The sequence below is a fragment of the Notamacropus eugenii genome, chromosome X, assembly GCF_028372415.1.
Source record: "Notamacropus eugenii isolate mMacEug1 chromosome X, mMacEug1.pri_v2, whole genome shotgun sequence".
In the NCBI taxonomy this organism is placed as follows: Eukaryota; Metazoa; Chordata; class Mammalia; order Diprotodontia; family Macropodidae; genus Notamacropus; species Notamacropus eugenii.
In genome coordinates this window covers 44,473,287-44,492,224 of record NC_092879.1, presented here as the reverse complement: position 1 = coordinate 44,492,224, position 18,938 = coordinate 44,473,287, and positions in this window count along the sequence as shown.

Below are 18,938 nucleotides of genomic sequence, written 5' to 3'. Positions count from 1 at the left end.
GGTATGTTCTGGGGGTCTGTAAGATCTCAGTTCCTCCAAGGTGGTACAATCAAGTGTCTACACTGTTCTGGGAGCAAGCAGAAATTTTTGCGCCCAGAATCTGAGTCATAGAGTTTCATCTTCACAAGCACCTTGCCTCCAGTTCCACCAAGCCAGCACTGGGGGCTGAGATTCAGATAAGCTGCGGGGGCAGGGCCACCATTGAGTGTGAGATAAAGATCAGCTGCTCAAATCCCTCAGGAGTATCAGGTGGGGGCAGGGCCTCAACACATTGCTGAGGTAAGAGTCAGGTGCTCAGTACTCCCAGGGGTTTTCAATCCAACAATGGATGCAGGCTGCTGTAGGAGCTGCTGTAGAAGCTGCTGCCACCTGCCAGATGGGGCCTCTGGCCAGAGCTATGGGGCCCTTCTCCCTTCTTGGCCTGCTGAAAAACCCCTCTCACTGACCTTGGGTGCCTGTGGGTTGAGGGATCTGCGAACCTCTGCTACTGTGACTGCGATTCTGCCACTGGGGATTCTGCCCCTAGGCCTGCTCGAGTCCTCCTCCCAGAGCCACACCACACAGCCAAGGCTGGGCTGTGCTCTGCTCAGACGTTTCCCGTCAGCGTTTCAGGTCACCCTGGACTGGAAATCTCCTCCACTCTGTTGTTCTGTGGCGTCTGCTGCTCTACAATTTCTTGAGAGTCTTTCTTTACAGGTGTTTTATGGGCTGTGGGGGAAGAGCTAGCAGCATGCGCGTCTTTCTAGTCCGCCATCTTGGCTCCACCCCCATTTCCTTCTCTTTTGCAAAAACAGTTTAAATTTTATCCTGATGTTAAGACAGTCACTAATCTTGTGTAAGGAAAATTAGTTGAAATCTTGTCAAGTTATAACTCCCTTTTCACTTTGACAAGAACATAACACTTTAAAATTAAAATTCATTAAAAATCAGTTGGTATACAAATGTCCTTAAGGAATATGAATTCCCAAAGTATAACAAACTAAATTCTTAGTTACAGCAGAATTCTTACATATCACAAAATGTTATAGTCAAAAAGGTGGTGTAATGGAACCTCACATTGGTAATAGTGAGAGAGAGACTGATCACAGAAAAACACGACTGCTTTTAAAATCCTTTTAAACTATGGGAACATCTTAAGATGAGTCTTAAGTAGTTTACATAAATTTCTCCACCTGTTCTAATATTAGATAAAAAATAATATTTGATTTTGCAGTAAGATTACACAAAAGCTTCACACGTTTACTGACTACTTGCTCTCTTCCTAGAAATTTGCTATAGAAGGAAAAAAGCAGGGACATGTGACAAACCAAAGGTGACAGGATAAAACATCCTTTCTTCTGTTTGAATTCAGGTAAGAGTGAAATTCTCCAATCATGCAGTATCTGTTTCACAGCCAGACTCAGGAATAGTCAGGTGGGAAACCTTCCTTTTCAGGGGAACACAATGGGGAAACTGAGCCAGGGGGATCCCATCCCAGTTTGAGGCTAGAATTGTCTCCTTGGCCTTTCCTTTCCAAATACAAACTTCACCTGTTGACAGTACAGGATCCCACTCCCTCTGAGTAACTTGTGGCATTTCTCTCAGATACTAATTTAACGCAAACAACTATACCCAAATTCAAACTCAAAACAAAAATAGGTACGGTCCCAAATGCCTTTTACCTCAAATAGCAAATTTCACCAACCCCAGTTTAGAGCCAGATACAGTCATGTTTTTTTTTTCTTATGGAGTTTTAATAAGTAATAAAGATTAACCAGGACTCACATACACCAGGGATTCCATTCAACACCTTTCCTTCTCAAATTTCAAACTTGTTCTGATGTAAAAGTCAATTGTTAAAAATCCTTTCTATCTATTACAACTTCTGAGAAAGTCATATTCATTGTTTAGGAACTACATGAGGCAAACAAGTTCCTTTCTTTCCATACGCAGTAATCAATTAACAATTTTAGGCTTGGCATTAAAACAGTAACTCCAAATAACTGAGCTAACAATCTTACAACTTTCATAAGTGATAGCCAAATTGTTTTAGCGATAACTTCTTTAACAGGCAAAGGTGAAAATACCTGGTTTTCTAAGTGGCAGTTATAAAACATTTTAAGACAAGGTTAGCAGGACTGATAAAGTAACATAGCTGGTTTTACACAAGTTTCCCAACATCTTTTAGTGTCAACGAAATTCAGATTAAACATTGCTTTGTCTAACACCATTTCTGGATTACAATGGCCACTCAACTTTTACAGTCTAAGAGAAATTCAGAAATACAATCTCAGAAATACACTTTTAACACAACAACAACTTCAGATCATATTATTTACATTTCCATAAGTTATTGATCTTGTTAACTACAGTAATTAAAACCACTTCAAAGTGAACAATTATACGCCAGTCATTAACTTAAGAATCTTACAATCATTTTATCATTTTGATCCCATAACAACACCCGTCATCATCATGACTTTTACAAGTCAGAAACCAGGTCAAACAGAGATAAAATACATTCTTGCAACTGGAACAGAGAAGTGAAGTTTACCAAGAGCAGAGAAGCTCATGTGTCCCAGAGGTGATGGTTCTTGTAGGCAAATAGTCACCTGTGAGGGCTCTGCAGTTTTAAGTCTACTACCCCAGCCTTCACAGGGTCCTGTCCTTTTGCCACCGAGGAGTAGGGCAAATCTCCCCACCCCAGGATATCTGGTTCACGTACTTTATTTGTCAAATTCTTCTTCAAAAATGGCATATTGTACTGCGAATCCTGTTCGTGACGCCAAAAATGTATGATTAAGGAAATTTAGGGTTTGGATTCGCACCTACAATAAGACACACTTCAGAAGAAGAAGCTGGACATTTTATTGATTTACAGAAAAGGCAAATGCACAGACAGTGTAGAGCAATAGCTGCCATAATTAATATATGCTAATACTAATATAATTATAGCAGTACTAATAACGATATAGGAGGAAATAGAAAAATTCTACAAAGTCAGATCAAAAGGAAAATCCTTTCTGCTTTGTACATCATTACATATTAATTGAGCAATACATTATCTTCAAAATGAAATTCTAGTAGACCTTACAAGAGACATTTAAAAACAATTCGTCTAAAAGCATTTCCTTTTCTTTTCTTAATGAATTTATTTAAGTTTTCAACGTGAATTTCCACTAAATTTTGAGTTTCAAATTTTCTCCCCATTCCTCCACTCCCCCCACCCCCAAACACCCAGCATTTCAATTACCCCTATCACCAATCTGCCCTCCCTTCTAACATCCCTCCCTTTCCTTATCCCCATCTTCTCTTTTGTCCTGTAGGGCAAGAGAAATTTCTACACCCCGTCCCTTCCCTTCCCTTCCCTTCCCTTCCCTTCCCTTCCCTTCCCTTGCCTCTCTTTCCCTTCCCTTCCCTTCCTTTCCATTTGCTTCCCTTCCCTTCCCCTCTCTTCCCATGCCTTCCCTTCCCTTCCCTTCTATTTTCTTCCCTTCCCTTCCTTTCCCTTCCCTTCTTTTCCCGTCCCTTGCCTTTCCTTCCCTTCCTTTCCCTTCCCTTCTTTTCCCGTCCCTTGCCTTTCCTTCCCTTCCCTTCCCTTGCTGCTCTTCCCTTCCCTTCCTTTTCCTTCCCTTCCGTTCCCATTTCTTCCCTTCCCTTCCATTCTCTTCCTTTTTCTTCTCTTCCCTTCTTTTCCCATCCCTTCCCTTGCCTTGCCTTCCCTTCCCTTGCCTTGCCTTCCCTTTTCTTCCCTTCCCGTCCCTTTTCTCCCCTTCCCTTCCCTTTTCTTCCTGTCCCTTCCCTTCCCTTCCCTTTTCTTCCCGTCCCTTCCTTTCCCTATTCCTTATTTCCTAGTTGTATGCAAGAAAAATACTCAACAGTTGTTCCTAAAACTTTGAGTTCCACCTTCTCTTCCTCCTTCCCTCCCCACCTGTTTTCCCAGTCAGCTCCTTTTCCAATGAGATCTTTCACATTATCTTCCATTTTTTCATTCTTTTGGGTTTGTTTTATGGTTTCTTGGATTCTTGTAAAGTCATTAGCCTCCATCTATTCCATTCTAATTTTTAAAGAACTACTTTCCTCAATCAGCTTCTGAACATCCTTTTCCATTTGGCTAATTCTGCTTTTCAAAGCATTCTGCTCCTCATTGGCTTTTTGAACCTCTTTTGCCAATTGAGTTAGAACATATTTAAAGGTGTTACTGTCTTCAGCAATTTTTGGGTCTCCTTCAGCAAGTTGTTGACCCTCTTTTCATGATTTTTTTTTGCATGTCTCTCATTTCTCTTCCCAATTTTTCCTCCACCTGTCTTCCTTGATTTTCAAAATCCTTTTTGAGCTCTTCCATGGCCTGAGTCCACTGAATATTTATTTTGGATGTTTGGGATACAGAAGCCTGGAGTTTCATGCCTTTCCCTGATGGCAAGCATTGTCCTTCCTCATCCAAAAGGATGGGAGAAGATATCTGTTCACCACAAAAGTACCTTTCTATTGCCTTATTTTTTCCCCCTTTTTGGGGCAATCTCCCAACCAGCTACTTGACTTTTGTGTCCTTTGTCAAGGGTAGGGTATGTTCTGGGGGTCTGTAAGATCTCAGTTCCTCCAAGGTGGTACAATCAAGTGTCTACACTGTTCTGGGAGCAAGCAGAAATTTTTGCGCCCAGAATCTGAGTCATAGAGTTTCATCTTCACAAGCACCTTGCCTCCAGTTCCACCAAGCCAGCACTGGGGGCTGAGATTCAGATAAGCTGCGGGGGCAGGGCCACCATTGAGTGTGAGATAAAGATCAGCTGCTCAAATCCCTCAGGAGTATCAGGTGGGGGCAGGGCCTCAACACATTGCTGAGGTAAGAGTCAGGTGCTCAGTACTCCCAGGGGTTTTCAATCCAACAATGGATGCAGGCTGCTGTAGGAGCTGCTGTAGAAGCTGCTGCCACCTGCCAGATGGGGCCTCTGGCCAGAGCTATGGGGCCCTTCTCCCTTCTTGGCCTGCTGAAAAACCCCTCTCACTGACCTTGGGTGCCTGTGGGTTGAGGGATCTGCGAACCTCTGCTACTGTGACTGCGATTCTGCCACTGGGGATTCTGCCCCCAGGCCTGCTCGAGTCCTCCTCCCAGAGCCACACCACACAGCCAAGGCTGGGCTGCGCTCTGCTCAGACGTTTCCCGTCAGCGTTTCAGGTCACCCTGGACTGGAAATCTCCTCCACTCTGTTGTTCTGTGGCGTCTGCTGCTCTACAATTTCTTGAGAGTCTTTCTTTACAGGTGTTTTATGGGCTGTGGGGGAAGAGCTAGCAGCATGTGCGTCTTTCTAGTCCGCCATCTTGGCTCCACCCCCATTTCCTTCTCTTTTGCAAAAACAGTTTAAATTTTATCCTGATGTTAAGACAGTCACTAATCTCGTGTAAAGAAAATTAGTTGAAATCTTGTCAAGTTATAACTCCCTTTTCACTTTGACAAGAACATAACACTTTAAAATTAAAATTCATTAAAAATCAGTTGGTATACAAATGTCCTTAAGGAATATGAATTCCCAAAGTATAACAAACTAAATTCTTAGTTACAGCAGAATTCTTACATATCACAAAATGTTATAGTCAAAAAGGTGGTGTAATGGAACCTCACATTGGTAATAGTGAGAGAGAGACTGATCACAGAAAAACACGACTGCTTTTAAAATCCTTTTAAACTATGGGAACATCTTAAGATGAGTCTTAAGTAGTTTACATAAATTTCTCCACCTGTTCTAATATTAGATAAAAAATAATATTTGATTTTGCAGTAAGATTACACAAAAGCTTCACACGTTTACTGACTACTTGCTCTCTTCCTAGAAATTTGCTATAGAAGGAAAAAAGCAGGGACATGTGACAAACCAAAGGTGACAGGATAAAACATCCTTTCTTCTGTTTGAATTCAGGTAAGAGTGAAATTCTCCAATCATGCAGTATCTGTTTCACAGCCAGACTCAGGAATAGTCAGGTGGGAAACCTTCCTTTTCAGGGGAACACAATGGGGAAACTGAGCCAGGGGGATCCCATCCCAGTTTGAGGCTAGAATTGTCTCCTTGGCCTTTCCTTTCCAAATACAAACTTCACCTGTTGACAGTACAGGATCCCACTCCCTCTGAGTAACTTGTGGCATTTCTCTCAGATACTAATTTAACGCAAACAACTATACCCAAATTCAAACTCAAAACAAAAATAGGTACGGTCCCAAATGCCTTTTACCTCAAATAGCAAATTTCACCAACCCCAGTTTAGAGCCAGATACAGTCATGTTTTTTTTTTTCTTATGGAGTTTTAATAAGTAATAAAGATTAACCAGGACTCACATACACCAGGGATTCCATTCAACACCTTTCCTTCTCAAATTTCAAACTTGTTCTGATGTAAAAGTCAATTGTTAAAAATCCTTTCTATCTATTACAACTTCTGAGAAAGTCATATTCATTGTTTAGGAACTACATGAGGCAAACAAGTTCCTTTCTTTCCATACGCAGTAATCAATTAACAATTTTAGGCTTGGCATTAAAACAGTAACTCCAAATAACTGAGCTAACAATCTTACAACTTTCATAAGTGATAGCCAAATTGTTTTAGCGATAACTTCTTTAACAGGCAAAGGTGAAAATACCTGGTTTTCTAAGTGGCAGTTATAAAACATTTTAAGACAAGGTTAGCAGGACTGATAAAGTAACATAGCTGGTTTTACACAAGTTTCCCAACATCTTTTAGTGTCAACGAAATTCAGATTAAACATTGCTTTGTCTAACACCATTTCTGGATTACAATGGCCACTCAACTTTTACAGTCTAAGAGAAATTCAGAAATACAATCTCAGAAATACACTTTTAACACAACAACAACTTCAGATCATATTATTTACATTTCCATAAGTTATTGATCTTATTAACTACAGTAATTAAAACCACTTCAAAGTGAACAATTATACGCCAGTCATTAACTTAAGAATCTTACAATCATTTTATCATTTTGATCCCATAACAACACCCGTCATCATCATGACTTTTACAAGTCAGAAACCAGGTCAAACAGAGATAAAATACATTCTTGCAACTGGAACAGAGAAGTGAAGTTTACCAAGAGCAGAGAAGCTCATGTGTCCCAGAGGTGATGGTTCTTGTAGGCAAATAGTCACCTGTGAGGGCTCTGCAGTTTTAAGTCTACTACCCCAGCCTTCACAGGGTCCTGTCCTTTTGTCACCGAGGAGTAGGGCAAATCTCCCCACCCCAGGATATCTGGTTCACGTACTTTATTTGTCAAATTCTTCTTCAAAAATGGCATATTGTACCGCGAATCCTGTTCGTGACGCCAAAAATGTATGATTAAGGAAATTTAGGGTTTGGATTCGCACCTACAATAAGACACACTTCAGAAGAAGAAGCTGGACATTTTATTGATTTACAGAAAAGGCAAATGCACAGACAGTGTAGAGCAATAGCTGCCATAATTAATATATGCTAATACTAATATAATTATAGCAGTACTAATAACGATATAGGAGGAAATAGAAAAATTCTACAAAGTCAGATCAAAAGGAAAATCCTTTCTGCTTTGTACATCATTACATATTAATTGAGCAATACATTATCTTCAAAATGAAATTCTAGTAGACCTTACAAGAGACATTTAAAAACAATTCGTCTAAAAGCATTTCCTTTTCTTTTCTTAATGAATTTATTTAAGTTTTCAACGTGAATTTCCACTAAATTTTGAGTTTCAAATTTTCTCCCCATTCCTCCACTCCCCCCACCCCCAAACACCCAGCATTTCAATTACCCCTATCACCAATCTGCCCTCCCTTCTAACATCCCTCCCTTTCCTTATCCCCATCTTCTCTTTTGTCCTGTAGGGCAAGAGAAATTTCTACACCCCGTCCCTTCCCTTCCCTTCCCTTCCCTTCCCTTCCCTTCCCTTGCCTCTCTTTCCCTTCCCTTCGCTTCCCTTCCATTTGCTTCCCTTCCCTTCCCTTCTCTTCCCATGCCTTCCCTTCCCTTCTATTTTCTTCCCTTCCCTTCCTTTCCCTTCCCTTCTTTTCCCGTCCCTTGCCTTTCCTTCCCTTCCTTTCCCTTCCCTTCTTTTCCCGTCCCTTGCCTTTCCTTCCCTTCCCTTCCCTTCCTTTTCCTTCCCTTCCCTTCCCTTCCCTTCTCATTTCTTCCCTTCCCTTCCATTCTCTTCCTTTTTCTTCCCTTCCCTTCTTTTCCCATCCCTTCCCTTGCCTTGCCTTCCCTTCCCTTGCCTTGCCTTCCCTTTTCTTCCCTTCCCGTCCCTTTTCTCCCCTTCCCTTCCCTTTTCTTCCTGTCCCTTCCCTTCCCTTCCCTTTTCTTCCCGTCCCTTCCCTTCCCTATTCCTTATTTCCTAGTTGTATGCAAGAAAAATACTCAACAGTTGTTCCTAAAACTTTGAGTTCCACCTTCTCTTCCTCCTTCCCTCCCCACCTGTTTTCCCAGTCAGCTCCTTTTCCAATGAGATCTTTCACATTATCTTCCATTTTTTCATTCTTTTGGGTTTGTTTTATGGTTTCTTGGATTCTTGTAAAGTCATTAGCCTCCATCTATTCCATTCTAATTTTTAAAGAACTACTTTCCTCAATCAGCTTCTGAACATCCTTTTCCATTTGGCTAATTCTGCTTTTCAAAGCATTCTGCTCCTCATTGGCTTTTTGAACCTCTTTTGCCAATTGAGTTAGAACATATTTAAAGGTGTTACTGTCTTCAGCAATTTTTGGGTCTCCTTCAGCAAGTTGTTGACCCTCTTTTCATGATTTTTTTTTTGCATGTCTCTCATTTCTCTTCCCAATTTTTCCTCCACCTGTCTTCCTTGATTTTCAAAATCCTTTTTGAGCTCTTCCATGGCCTGAGTCCACTGAATATTTATTTTGGATGTTTGGGATACAGAAGCCTGGAGTTTCATGCCTTTCCCTGATGGCAAGCATTGTCCTTCCTCATCCAAAAGGATGGGAGAAGATATCTGTTCACCACAAAAGTACCTTTCTATTGCCTTATTTTTTCCCCCTTTTTGGGGCAATCTCCCAACCAGCTACTTGACTTTTGTGTCCTTTGTCAAGGGTAGGGTATGTTCTGGGGGTCTGTAAGATCTCAGTTCCTCCAAGGTGGTACAATCAAGTGTCTACACTGTTCTGGGAGCAAGCAGAAATTTTTGCGCCCAGAATCTGAGTCATAGAGTTTCATCTTCACAAGCACCTTGCTCCAGTTCCACCAAGCCAGCACTGGGGGCTGAGATTCAGATAAGCTGCGGGGGCAGGGCCACCATTGAGTGTGAGATAAAGATCAGCTGCTCAAATCCCTCAGGAGTATCAGGTGGGGGCAGGGCCTCAACACATTGCTGAGGTAAGAGTCAGGTGCTCAGTACTCCCAGGGGTTTTCAATCCAACAATGGATGCAGGCTGCTGTAGGAGCTGCTGTAGAAGCTGCTGCCACCTGCCAGATGGGGCCTCTGGCCAGAGCTATGGGGCCCTTCTCCCTTCTTGGCCTGCTGAAAAACCCCTCTCACTGACCTTGGGTGCCTGTGGGTTGAGGGATCTGCGAACCTCTGCTACTGTGACTGCGATTCTGCCACTGGGGATTCTGCCCCCAGGCCTGCTCGAGTCCTCCTCCCAGAGCCACACCACACAGCCAAGGCTGGGCTGCGCTCTGCTCAGACGTTTCCCGTCAGCGTTTCAGGTCACCCTGGACTGGAAATCTCCTCCACTCTGTTGTTCTGTGGCGTCTGCTGCTCTACAATTTCTTGAGAGTCTTTCTTTACAGGTGTTTTATGGGCTGTGGGGGAAGAGCTAGCAGCATGTGCGTCTTTCTAGTCCGCCATCTTGGCTCCACCCCCATTTCCTTCTCTTTTGCAAAAACAGTTTAAATTTTATCCTGATGTTAAGACAGTCACTAATCTCGTGTAAAGAAAATTAGTTGAAATCTTGTCAAGTTATAACTCCCTTTTCACTTTGACAAGAACATAACACTTTAAAATTAAAATTCATTAAAAATCAGTTGGTATACAAATGTCCTTAAGGAATATGAATTTCCAAAGTATAACAAACTAAATTCTTAGTTACAGCAGAATTCTTACATATCACAAAATGTTATAGTCAAAAAGGTGGTGTAATGGAACCTCACATTGGTAATAGTGAGAGAGAGACTGATCACAGAAAAACACGACTGCTTTTAAAATCCTTTTAAACTATGGGAACATCTTAAGATGAGTCTTAAGTAGTTTACATAAATTTCTCCACCTGTTCTAATATTAGATAAAAAATAATATTTGATTTTGCAGTAAGATTACACAAAAGCTTCACATGTTTACTGACTACTTGCTCTCTTCCTAGAAATTTGCTATAGAAGGAAAAAAGCAGGGACATGTGACAAACCAAAGGTGACAGGATAAAACATCCTTTCTTCTGTTTGAATTCAGGTAAGAGTGAAATTCTCCAATCATGCAGTATCTGTTTCACAGCCAGACTCAGGAATAGTCAGGTGGGAAACCTTCCTTTTCAGGGGAACACAATGGGGAAACTGAGCCAGGGGGATCCCATCCCAGTTTGAGGCTAGAATTGTCTCCTTGGCCTTTCCTTTCCAAATACAAACTTCACCTGTTGACAGTACAGGATCCCATTCCCTCTGAGTAACTTGTGGCATTTCTCTCAGATACTAATTTAACGCAAACAACTATACCCAAATTCAAACTCAAAACAAAAATAGGTACGGTCCCAAATGCCTTTTACCTCAAATAGCAAATTTCACCAACCCCAGTTTAGAGCCAGATACAGTCATGTTTTTTTTTTCTTATGGAGTTTTAATAAGTAATAAAGATTAACCAGGACTCACATACACCAGGGATTCCATTCAACACCTTTCCTTCTCAAATTTCAAACTTGTTCTGATGTAAAAGTCAATTGTTAAAAATCCTTTCTATCTATTACAACTTCTGAGAAAGTCATATTCATTGTTTAGGAACTACATGAGGCAAACAAGTTCCTTTCTTTCCATACGCAGTAATCAATTAACAATTTTAGGCTTGGCATTAAAACAGTAACTCCAAATAACTGAGCTAACAATCTTACAACTTTCATAAGTGATAGCCAAATTGTTTTAGCGATAACTTCTTTAACAGGCAAAGGTGAAAATACCTGGTTTTCTAAGTGGCAGTTATAAAACATTTTAAGACAAGGTTAGCAGGACTGATAAAGTAACATAGCTGGTTTTACACAAGTTTCCCAACATCTTTTAGTGTCAACGAAATTCAGATTAAACATTGCTTTGTCTAACACCATTTCTGGATTACAATGGCCACTCAACTTTTACAGTCTAAGAGAAATTCAGAAATACAATCTCAGAAATACACTTTTAACACAACAACAACTTCAGATCATATTATTTACATTTCCATAAGTTATTGATCTTATTAACTACAGTAATTAAAACCACTTCAAAGTGAACAATTATACGCCAGTCATTAACTTAAGAATCTTACAATCATTTTATCATTTTGATCCCATAACAACACCCGTCATCATCATGACTTTTACAAGTCAGAAACCAGGTCAAACAGAGATAAAATACATTCTTGCAACTGGAACAGAGAAGTGAAGTTTACCAAGAGCAGAGAAGCTCATGTGTCCCAGAGGTGATGGTTCTTGTAGGCAAATAGTCACCTGTGAGGGCTCTGCAGTTTTAAGTCTACTACCCCAGCCTTCACAGGGTCCTGTCCTTTTGCCACCGAGGAGTAGGGCAAATCTCCCCACCCCAGGATATCTGGTTCACGTACTTTATTTGTCAAATTCTTCTTCAAAAATGGCATATTGTACCGCGAATCCTGTTCGTGACGCCAAAAATGTATGATTAAGGAAATTTAGGGTTTGGATTCGCACCTACAATAAGACACACTTCAGAAGAAGAAGCTGGACATTTTATTGATTTACAGAAAAGGCAAATGCACAGACAGTGTAGAGCAATAGCTGCCATAATTAATATATGCTAATACTAATATAATTATAGCAGTACTAATAACGATATAGGAGGAAATAGAAAAATTCTACAAAGTCAGATCAAAAGGAAAATCCTTTCTGCTTTGTACATCATTACATATTAATTGAGCAATACATTATCTTCAAAATGAAATTCTAGTAGACCTTACAAGAGACATTTAAAAACAATTCGTCTAAAAGCATTTCCTTTTCTTTTCTTAATGAATTTATTTAAGTTTTCAACGTGAATTTCCACTAAATTTTGAGTTTCAAATTTTCTCCCCATTCCTCCACTCCCTCCACCCCCAAACACCCAGCATTTCAATTACCCCTATCACCAATCTGCCCTCCCTTCTAACATCCCTCCCTTTCCTTATCCCCATCTTCTCTTTTGTCCTGTAGGGCAAGAGAAATTTCTACACCCCGTCCCTTCCCTTCCCTTCCCTTCCCTTCCCTTCCCTTCCCTTCCCTTCCCTTGCCTCTCTTTCCCTTCCCTTCGCTTCCCTTCCATTTGCTTCCCTTCCCTTCCCTTCTCTTCCCATGCCTTCCCTTCCCTTCTATTTTCTTCCCTTCCCTTCCTTTCCCTTCCCTTCTTTTCCCGTCCCTTGCCTTTCCTTCCCTTCCTTTCCCTTCCCTTCTTTTCCCGTCCCTTGCCTTTCCTTCCCTTCCCTTCCCTTCCTTTTCCTTCCCTTCCCTTCCCTTCCCTTCTCATTTCTTCCCTTCCCTTCCATTCTCTTCCTTTTTCTTCCCTTCCCTTCTTTTCCCATCCCTTCCCTTGCCTTGCCTTCCCTTCCCTTGCCTTGCCTTCCCTTTTCTTCCCTTCCCGTCCCTTTTCTCCCCTTCCCTTCCCTTTTCTTCCTGTCCCTTCCCTTCCCTTCCCTTTTCTTCCCGTCCCTTCCCTTCCCTATTCCTTATTTCCTAGTTGTATGCAAGAAAAATACTCAACAGTTGTTCCTAAAACTTTGAGTTCCACCTTCTCTTCCTCCTTCCCTCCCCACCTGTTTTCCCAGTCAGCTCCTTTTCCAATGACATCTTTCACATTATCTTCCATTTTTTCATTCTTTTGGGTTTGTTTTATGGTTTCTTGGATTCTTGTAAAGTCATTAGCCTCCATCTATTCCATTCTAATTTTTAAAGAACTACTTTCCTCAATCAGCTTCTGAACATCCTTTTCCATTTGGCTAATTCTGCTTTTCAAAGCATTCTGCTCCTCATTGGCTTTTTGAACCTCTTTTGCCAATTGAGTTAGAACATATTTAAAGGTGTTACTGTCTTCAGCAATTTTTGGGTCTCCTTCAGCAAGTTGTTGACCCTCTTTTCATGATTTTTTTTTGCATGTCTCTCATTTCTCTTCCCAATTTTTCCTCCACCTGTCTTCCTTGATTTTCAAAATCCTTTTTGAGCTCTTCCATGGCCTGAGTCCACTGAATATTTATTTTGGATGTTTGGGATACAGAAGCCTGGAGTTTCATGCCTTTCCCTGATGGCAAGCATTGTCCTTCCTCATCCAAAAGGATGGGAGAAGATATCTGTTCACCACAAAAGTACCTTTCTATTGCCTTATTTTTTCCCCCTTTTTGGGGCAATCTCCCAACCAGCTACTTGACTTTTGTGTCCTTTGTCAAGGGTAGGGTATGTTCTGGGGGTCTGTAAGATCTCAGTTCCTCCAAGGTGGTACAATCAAGTGTCTACACTGTTCTGGGAGCAAGCAGAAATTTTTGCGCCCAGAATCTGAGTCATAGAGTTTCATCTTCACAAGCACCTTGCCTCCAGTTCCACCAAGCCAGCACTGGGGGCTGAGATTCAGATAAGCTGCGGGGGCAGGGCCACCATTGAGTGTGAGATAAAGATCAGCTGCTCAAATCCCTCAGGAGTATCAGGTGGGGGCAGGGCCTCAACACATTGCTGAGGTAAGAGTCAGGTGCTCAGTACTCCCAGGGGTTTTCAATCCAACAATGGATGCAGGCTGCTGTAGGAGCTGCTGTAGAAGCTGCTGCCACCTGCCAGATGGGGCCTCTGGCCAGAGCTATGGGGCCCTTCTCCCTTCTTGGCCTGCTGAAAAACCCCTCTCACTGACCTTGGGTGCCTGTGGGTTGAGGGATCTGCGAACCTCTGCTACTGTGACTGCGATTCTGCCACTGGGGATTCTGCCCCCAGGCCTGCTCGAGTCCTCCTCCCAGAGCCACACCACACAGCCAAGGCTGGGCTGCGCTCTGCTCAGACGTTTCCCGTCAGCGTTTCAGGTCACCCTGGACTGGAAATCTCCTCCACTCTGTTGTTCTGTGGCGTCTGCTGCTCTACAATTTCTTGAGAGTCTTTCTTTACAGGTGTTTTATGGGCTGTGGGGGAAGAGCTAGCAGCATGTGCGTCTTTCTAGTCCGCCATCTTGGCTCCACCCCCATTTCCTTCTCTTTTGCAAAAACAGTTTAAATTTTATCCTGATGTTAAGACAGTCACTAATCTCGTGTAAAGAAAATTAGTTGAAATCTTGTCAAGTTATAACTCCCTTTTCACTTTGACAAGAACATAACACTTTAAAATTAAAATTCATTAAAAATCAGTTGGTATACAAATGTCCTTAAGGAATATGAATTCCCAAAGTATAACAAACTAAATTCTTAGTTACAGCAGAATTCTTACATATCACAAAATGTTATAGTCAAAAAGGTGGTGTAATGGAACCTCACATTGGTAATAGTGAGAGAGAGACTGATCACAGAAAAACACGACTGCTTTTAAAATCCTTTTAAACTATGGGAACATCTTAAGATGAGTCTTAAGTAGTTTACATAAATTTCTCCACCTGTTCTAATATTAGATAAAAAATAATATTTGATTTTGCAGTAAGATTACACAAAAGCTTCACACGTTTACTGACTACTTGCTCTCTTCCTAGAAATTTGCTATAGAAGGAAAAAAGCAGGGACATGTGACAAACCAAAGGTGACAGGATAAAACATCCTTTCTTCTGTTTGAATTCAGGTAAGAGTGAAATTCTCCAATCATGCAGTATCTGTTTCACAGCCAGACTCAGGAATAGTCAGGTGGGAAACCTTCCTTTTCAGGGGAACACAATGGGGAAACTGAGCCAGGGGGATCCCATCCCAGTTTGAGGCTAGAATTGTCTCCTTGGCCTTTCCTTTCCAAATACAAACTTCACCTGTTGACAGTACAGGATCCCACTCCCTCTGAGTAACTTGTGGCATTTCTCTCAGATACTAATTTAACGCAAACAACTATACCCAAATTCAAACTCAAAACAAAAATAGGTACGGTCCCAAATGCCTTTTACCTCAAATAGCAAATTTCACCAACCCCAGTTTAGAGCCAGATACAGTCATGTTTTTTTTTTCTTATGGAGTTTTAATAAGTAATAAAGATTAACCAGGACTCACATACACCAGGGATTCCATTCAACACCTTTCCTTCTCAAATTTCAAACTTGTTCTGATGTAAAAGTCAATTGTTAAAAATCCTTTCTATCTATTACAACTTCTGAGAAAGTCATATTCATTGTTTAGGAACTACATGAGGCAAACAAGTTCCTTTCTTTCCATACGCAGTAATCAATTAACAATTTTAGGCTTGGCATTAAAACAGTAACTCCAAATAACTGAGCTAACAATCTTACAACTTTCATAAGTGATAGCCAAATTGTTTTAGCGATAACTTCTTTAACAGGCAAAGGTGAAAATACCTGGTTTTCTAAGTGGCAGTTATAAAACATTTTAAGACAAGGTTAGCAGGACTGATAAAGTAACATAGCTGGTTTTACACAAGTTTCCCAACATCTTTTAGTGTCAACGAAATTCAGATTAAACATTGCTTTGTCTAACACCATTTCTGGATTACAATGGCCACTCAACTTTTACAGTCTAAGAGAAATTCAGAAATACAATCTCAGAAATACACTTTTAACACAACAACAACTTCAGATCATATTATTTACATTTCCATAAGTTATTGATCTTGTTAACTACAGTAATTAAAACCACTTCAAAGTGAACAATTATACGCCAGTCATTAACTTAAGAATCTTACAATCATTTTATCATTTTGATCCCATAACAACACCCGTCATCATCATGACTTTTACAAGTCAGAAACCAGGTCAAACAGAGATAAAATACATTCTTGCAACTGGAACAGAGAAGTGAAGTTTACCAAGAGCAGAGAAGCTCATGTGTCCCAGAGGTGATGGTTCTTGTAGGCAAATAGTCACCTGTGAGGGCTCTGCAGTTTTAAGTCTACTACCCCAGCCTTCACAGGGTCCTGTCCTTTTGTCACCGAGGAGTAGGGCAAATCTCCCCACCCCAGGATATCTGGTTCACGTACTTTATTTGTCAAATTCTTCTTCAAAAATGGCATATTGTACCGCGAATCCTGTTCGTGACGCCAAAAATGTATGATTAAGGAAATTTAGGGTTTGGATTCGCACCTACAATAAGACACACTTCAGAAGAAGAAGCTGGACATTTTATTGATTTACAGAAAAGGCAAATGCACAGACAGTGTAGAGCAATAGCTGCCATAATTAATATATGCTAATACTAATATAATTATAGCAGTACTAATAACGATATAGGAGGAAATAGAAAAATTCTACAAAGTCAGATCAAAAGGAAAATCCTTTCTGCTTTGTACATCATTACATATTAATTGAGCAATACATTATCTTCAAAATGAAATTCTAGTAGACCTTACAAGAGACATTTAAAAACAATTCGTCTAAAAGCATTTCCTTTTCTTTTCTTAATGAATTTATTTAAGTTTTCAACGTGAATTTCCACTAAATTTTGAGTTTCAAATTTTCTCCCCATTCCTCCACTCCCCCCACCCCCAAACACCCAGCATTTCAATTACCCCTATCACCAATCTGCCCTCCCTTCTAACATCCCTCCCTTTCCTTATCCCCATCTTCTCTTTTGTCCTGTAGGGCAAGAGAAATTTCTACACCCCGTCCCTTCCCTTCCCTTCCCTTCCCTTCCCTTCCCTTCCCTTGCCTCTCTTTCCCTTCCCTTCGCTTCCCTTCCATTTGCTTCCCTTCCCTTCCCTTCTCTTCCCATGCCTTCCCTTCCCTTCTATTTTCTTCCCTTCCCTTCCTTTCCCTTCCCTTCTTTTCCCGTCCCTTGCCTTTCCTTCCCTTCCTTTCCCTTCCCTTCTTTTCCCGTCCCTTGCCTTTCCTTCCCTTCCCTTCCCTTCCTTTTCCTTCCCTTCCTTCCCTTCCCTTCTCATTTCTTCCCTTCCCTTCCATTCTCTTCCTTTTTCTTCCCTTCCCTTCTTTTCCCATCCCTTCCCTTGCCTTGCCTTCCCTTCCCTTGCCTTGCCTTCCCTTTTCTTCCCTTCCCGTCCCTTTTCTCCCCTTCCCTTCCCTTTTCTTCCTGTCCCTTCCCTTCCCTTCCCTTTTCTTCCCGTCCCTTCCCTTCCCTATTCCTTATTTCCTAGTTGTATGCAAGAAAAATACTCAACAGTTGTTCCTAAAACTTTGAGTTCCACCTTCTCTTCCTCCTTCCCTCCCCACCTGTTTTCCCAGTCAGCTCCTTTTCCAATGAGATCTTTCACATTATCTTCCATTTTTTCATTCTTTTGGGTTTGTTTTATGGTTTCTTGGATTCTTGTAAAGTCATTAGCCTCCATCTATTCCATTCTAATTTTTAAAGAACTACTTTCCTCAATCAGCTTCTGAACATCCTTTTCCATTTGGCTAATTCTGCTTTTCAAAGCATTCTGCTCCTCATTGGCTTTTTGAACCTCTTTTGCCAATTGAGTTAGAACATATTTAAAGGTGTTACTGTCTTCAGCAATTTTTGGGTCTCCTTCAGCAAGTTGTTGACCCTCTTTTCATGATTTTTTTTTGCATGTCTCTCATTTCTCTTCCCAATTTTTCCTCCACCTGTCTTCCTTGATTTTCAAAATCCTTTTTGAGCTCTTCCATGGCCTGAGTCCACTGAATATTTATTTTGGATGTTTGGGATACAGAAGCCTGGAGTTTCATGCCTTTCCCTGATGGCAAGCATTGTCCTTCCTCATCCAAAAGGATGGGAGAAGATATCTGTTCACCACAAAAGTACCTTTCTATTGCCTTATTTTTTCCCCCTTTTTGGGGCAATCTCCCAACCAGCTACTTGACTTTTGTGTCCTTTGTCAAGGGTAGGGTATGTTCTGGGGGTCTGTAAGATCTCAGTTCCTCCAAGGTGGTACAATCAAGTGTCTACACTGTTCTGGGAGCAAGCAGAAATTTTTGCGCCCAGAATCTGAGTCATAGAGTTTCATCTTCACAAGCACCTTGCCTCCAGTTCCACCAAGCCAGCACTGGGGGCTGAGATTCAGATAAGCTGCGGGGGCAGGGCCACCATTGAGTGTGAGATAAAGATCAGCTGCTCAAATCCCTCAGGAGTATCAGGTGGGGGCAGGGCCTCAACACATTGCTGAGGTAAGAGTCAGGTGCTCAGTACTCCCAGGGGTTTTCAATCCAACAATGGATGCAGGCTGCTGTAGGAGCTGCTGTAGAAGCTGCTGCCACCTGCCAGATGGGGCCTCTGGCCAGAGCTATGGGGCCCTTCTCCCTTCTTGGCCTGCTGAAAAACCCCTCTCACTGACCTTGGGTGCCTGTGGGTTGAGGGATCTGCGAACCTCTGCTACTGTGACTGCGATTCTGCCACTGGGGATTCTGCCCCCAGGCCTGCTCGAGTCCTCCTCCCAGAGCCACACCACACAGCCAAGGCTGGGCTGCGCTCTGCTCAGACGTTTCCCGTCAGCGTTTCAGGTCACCCTGGACTGGAAATCTCCTCCACTCTGTTGTTCTGTGGCGTCTGCTGCTCTACAATTTCTTGAGAGTCTTTCTTTACAGGTGTTTTATGGGCTGTGGGGGAAGAGCTAGCAGCATGTGCGTCTTTCTAGTCCGCCATCTTGGCTCCACCTCCATTTCCTTCTCTTTTGCAAAAACAGTTTAAATTTTATCCTGATG